Genomic DNA, 5,764 nt, shown 5'->3' with positions numbered 1-5,764 from the left:
ATCTTGAACTATAGCTTGAATACCACCATAAGAAGAATGAGTATTAACACATGGAGATCTAGGCCTTAGATTAAGAATAATAAGATTCAAATTAGGAAGATTAAGAGATGGTGTATCATCTACCAAATCCTTCACATAATCCAAAAGAATAATAAGTCTACCACATGAATCATTAATGAAATTTTTTAATGTAGGAAGACTAGTATCAGTTAAATTCACAAAAGCATTAGCGAGAATAAAATGAAAGATCATGAACATTTAATAAAAACAATGATACTCTCATAAAAACCATAATTATGGTAAAGAGATGCTAAAATAAGGGTAATAAGGAACATAGCCACACATCAAAGCATCTTCATAATCTTCATAGTAAATGAAATGCAAGAAATGTTTTTAGATTTTATTGAATATATAGATTTATTTATTTATTTTGAATTTAAAATGTAAGAGCATAAACTAAATCTAATCTTAATGCAAGAAAAGACCTAACAAATATGAAATGAAATTTAACACCACAAAACACAATAGGGACTCCAATTCCACAAAAGATAGGGGTTAAGCATGTTGGGTTCACCAAAATGAATAGGAAGAAAATAGGTCCTATTCACAACCCAAATTTCCAAAAGGAATGATTCAAATTGATTAAGCAAAAGAAAGTAATTAATGCACAAATGGATCAAGCAATGGAGAATAGGGAGAAAGGAGGTCCTATGGTCTTTCTATTTGACACGTGCCTAAATATTGAATAGATAAATGACAAATACTTACCTTGAAGTAGGATAATTTAGGAAAATGCTGATTTATGATGTATGTGTATAGTTCTGGGGATCTCTGCAACCTATTGTAGACTAGAAATATTGAGATGGAGAGAACCCAGAAACCTTTTCTTCTTCTGAAGGCAGGTCAACCTTGGCCCTGATAGTGGGGCACAATCTTATCCCAAGGCACAATTATGCCCTAAAAAGTCAACATTCACTTGCACTACTTCGATCAAATTTCTATTTGTAGATCCTACAAGTTTGACAAAAAGCGTATCCAAATCTATACTTTAATTTTTTTTTCCACACCTGTATCTACAAGAAAAATGGATTTGTTGTTTGGATGACCAGTTTGCCTTGGTCAAACCCTGATTTGGAATCAACCTTAAAAATGGAATTGAAATAAGGAATGCTAGCAAGTAGTAGAAGTAAATCTAACAATGAGGCTATGATATTCAATAGATATGCAATTGTATTTGAAATGTAAATAAGTATATTGATATGAAAGCTTGAACAAAACATTAACAAGTGTAAAACAAAACCTCCATGATTGTATGCTTAGAATCCACCTTAATCGAAGAATGAAAAAATCTTGAAGATGAACAAAGGATCTTGAAGGAATATCACACCATCATGATGGCTAGATCTTGGGTTTGCATGATAAATCTTGAATGCTTGAACCAAATCCCTTCAAAGGCTTGAATGCTTCAATCCTTGATCGTCAATGGAAAACTTGAATGGTTGAATCATAGAATTCTTGTTAATGGATTGTAGATGCTTTTCATTAAAAGTAGATAATAACTTTTCTCATAGATTTTTGATGTGGTTATGAATCATGGATGATAAAATGAGGGAACAAGGCCTCCTTATATAGAAATCTAGGTCAAAAACTCCTAGGGAAGGTCAACATGGGAGCATTAAATCCCAATTAACCTTAACCCCTAGAAATGTAACTAGATTAAATAAAATTTTAGAGTCTACCATTCCAAAACCCAAAACAATCAACCCGGAAGTGGAAAATAAGAAACTTTTCAAAGCCCAATGTCCTAAAACTCCCAAAAATTGATAATTGGACTTGGGGTCAAGGACAAGGTTGATCCTACCCTAGGTTAGGGTCAAGGTCATCCTTGACCTTGACCTTGACCTAAATAGTCATCCTTGACCTATAAAGTCAAAGTCCTCAGTTTCATAGAGAAAGTTGTCAGAAATATGCTAGAGAGAGAGAGAGAGAGAGAGAGAGAGAGAGAGAGAAGCAGAATAGGGGAAAATAGCTAGATCCAAGAAAAGACCTATTCAAGGCACTTGACATAACCCCAGACCACTTAATTAGAGGATTAAACACTCTTAACATGGAAGTGCTTCCATTTTAAGATGATACATAATTAATAGAATGCTAGAATACTAACAATTATTCATTAAATTAAATTATCTAATTGAATCATAGGTGTTTCCTATATGAAGAAGAGGAGCTAAATTTTCCATATAATGATGGATACTCTATTAGAGAAGTATGATGGCCATAGAAATGATCTCATCCATTCATTTCATTTGAAATACTTTACACATATTTACACCAAAGGGGTTTTTTATTTGAAAAAAGACAACATGCTATTTGGGATTGATGGTTGAAAAAGATCCGTAGACCCTATGAGATGATTGGAATCATCAGGACCCTGTATTTATTTTCCTGCTGTAATTCACTATTCATATCATATCATTTGTCAATGTCAACCATTCTTGAAATAGAGAATAAAGAAAGAAAATTATAGAAAAGAGGCCACCGGAACATCAAAAATATGGGCTAAAAACAAACAATGTAGAACAAAAATATTTTTCTCTCTTAGTCATATAAAAGAGAATAGAGAACAAAAGATATACAAAAGAGGCTACTAGAACATGAGAAATGGAGAATAATCTTGATTCTCAGTACAACAAAATCATTTGTAGAGCAAGTTTGAGAGGGCCAATTGTAAAATTGTACCGATTTAGTCAATTGACAACATTGTAGATGAATTCTCAATGTAGCAATAGGGGTCTCCCCATGATTTCCTTTCTTCCCAGTAGTATACAAACTATGGGGTAAGTTGTAGGGTATTAAACACCTTTTTCTAAGATCAGATTGATTTCTTTGTCTATTGCGGTTGTTGGTCATCAAATGTTTGTGCTCGTGTATTTCCCTTCTACAACTCCTACAGTTCTTATTCCAAGCATTATCATATTACTAATCTTAGATGTCATCTCTTCTACAAATAATAAGTTATTGTTCTCCATAATGCCTTTTACAAAAACCCATGCTTGGCCAAATCAGTGAGACTATTTCTTCTTTATACTATGTTTTGCGTGAGACATTTTAGCTTGATAAGTAGGAGATAATTTCCACAGATAGTCAAATTGTGATATGAATATCAGGATTTAACTATGTGATTTTGAGTCAAACTCGATGACCCATGTTTCATGAGTAGTGATTCAACATGAATCCATCTCTCATTGGATCTAGGTGATGCTCATTGGATCTCCTACTTATCAATTGATGAGCTTAAGGGGCTTTCTAATGAATGGTTCATAAGGCACAACACTTGGTGAAGGTTTTGCAAATGGGGTTGCAAGCTTTGGGTTTAATTATGGAGGAAACTCTGTAGTTAAGCGCGCTCAGGCTGGAGTAGTGTTGGGATGGGTGACCTCCAGGGAAGTCCCGGTGCTTCACCCCTATGAGCATCACCTAGATCCAATGAGTGCTGAGTGTTCCATTTATTCTCATGAGAGATGGATTCATGTTGAATCACTACTCATGAAACATGGGTCATCGAGTTTGACTCAAAATCACACAGTTAAATCCTGATATTCATATCACATTTTAGCTTTTCGTGAATAATTAACAATGAATTCTTATTATGGATGACAAAAATCTAGAGAAAAATAGAAGAAATGGAGTAGAGAAGGGCACTACTCAAGCTTTTCATGATGAATGGCACTCAAAAGTAAATGGAGGTTGATAGTTTTTTTTTTTTTTTTTTTTCCTTTTTTTTTCTAAAAGTTGGATGAATTCAATATGTGACACTTTTCAAGTGATATGTTGTTCACAACTAGGTATCGATGAAAATAGTGGGTTTCATTCTTTCAAATTATTTAATTGATTTGCACTCTCAAAACTGACAAATACCAACCTTGCAATATAAGAAAAAACTCTCACCATGTCATACTCTAATAGTGTCAATTTTATTCCTTGTCTTATTTGACTACTCAAATAGGTTAATCACCATTTAAGAAGAGACATTACACCATCGAATACTTTTAAAAAGAGATAAGATGGGAACACTAGAAAATAGTTGGGAATCATTGTAGAAAATATAGTTTTGATTTTATTAACTTGAGTTTATGTTTCAAAATCCTTATTAAGATAAAAAGAGATTGATTTAGAGGGAGAAAGTAGAGATAGTATGATAGATATGAAGAGAGAGAAATAGAGTGAAATGGCAAGGGGGAGAGGGGGAAAGAGGAGATATACTGATATAGAGATGGAAAGAGAAATAGATGGAGATGGGCACTCAAAGAAAGAGATTAAAAAAAAGAGAGAGAAGGGGAGAGAAGGAAAGAGATAGGTATAGAAAGAGAGAGAGGTGTAAAGGGAAGATGAAGAGAGAGGTATATAGATGGAAATTGAGAAGAAAAAGTATATGAAAAGGAGAATAAGATATAGAGGGAGATTTAGATGGAAAATATAAATATATAATGAGGATAAAAAGAAAAAGGAAGATATATACAGATAAAGATAGAGATTATATCGATTTGCAGTTGTTTTGGTAGACATATATGCTAAAGTTAACAGTATAAACAAGGTGTAACAATTGTAAGACAAAATGTGTTGACAAAGATGTCACCCAATTGGATGCTATGATTGTATAATATTCTCAAAATGGATAACTAGAAACCTTCAGCAACCACCATGCTCATATCCATCAATCGCTCCAACAACAACCCACTCGAGAAGTTAGAGAGAGAATTCTTCTATCAAAGACTTATCCCAAATCAAACCTTTGAGAAATGTTATTTCCTAAGGTCATTGGCAATGTCGATCTCCACTCCATTCAACTATACGACTCCTTCTACAAAATTATTGATAATATTATGCCCGTCTCTCAGTGGTTGCCTCAATTACTTATATCTATTAGAAAACTTAATTTCTAACATCGTACTTCATCTAGTTGAAGGGGATAGAAGATCAAAAGATTTGATTGTATCAAATAACTAGATGAGCAACATCATTCTAGCATTAATTAACATGCACAAGTCTATGATAGATTCCTTGAAACATGAAAAAAATCCAAGGTGATAAACCTATAGCCTACCCCACCCCCACCCCCCCCCCCCAACCACCATCTCATGGAATTCTTGCATTACCCCCTTGCCTGAAAAAGTGAGAGTGCTTACTGGTGGTCTGCCAATAAAGTGTCCCTTCTAAACTTGAACCTCAAAATGCAGAATATTGATTGAAGATGAATGATAGCTTGTGTCAGATGTCAACTCATAAGTTTTCTTGAAGCTAGTGTCCTACATCTACCAAATTGAAATTACTAAATTTAGCGAAGAATCCCAAATTAAAGAAATTCATGTATTTTAGTTCTGAAATAAAATTAGGTATGTTGTCCAATCAAGATTATTGCATGTCCTTCTTGCAACTGGTATTGTCACATCATTATCTCCAAACTTGCTCATCATGTGAAAATACAATAAAGTAGGAAATTAGATTGATAGATTTCTTGGATGATTGTCCATCTCCATTATTGATTGAGAACCATTGATTTTGGGAAAACGAGGGAGAGATAGAGAGGATATGATATAAAGAGATATAGATGGGGAGATAGATTAGTAAAGAGATAAGGAGATCTAAAGAGGATGAGAGGGAGAGACCAATAAAAGGATAAATAATTATAAATTGACATTCCATACATCTATGGCATACCCATTGCCAAGAAGAATTTCATAATTGAGACCCACACAAATGAATA

Source organism: Cupressus sempervirens, chromosome 6, assembly GCF_028749045.1.
Source record: "Cupressus sempervirens isolate cs-2001-9-10 chromosome 6, ASM2874904v1, whole genome shotgun sequence".
In the NCBI taxonomy this organism is placed as follows: Eukaryota; Viridiplantae; Streptophyta; class Pinopsida; order Cupressales; family Cupressaceae; genus Cupressus; species Cupressus sempervirens.
Note: the sequence above shows the minus strand (reverse complement) of the source record.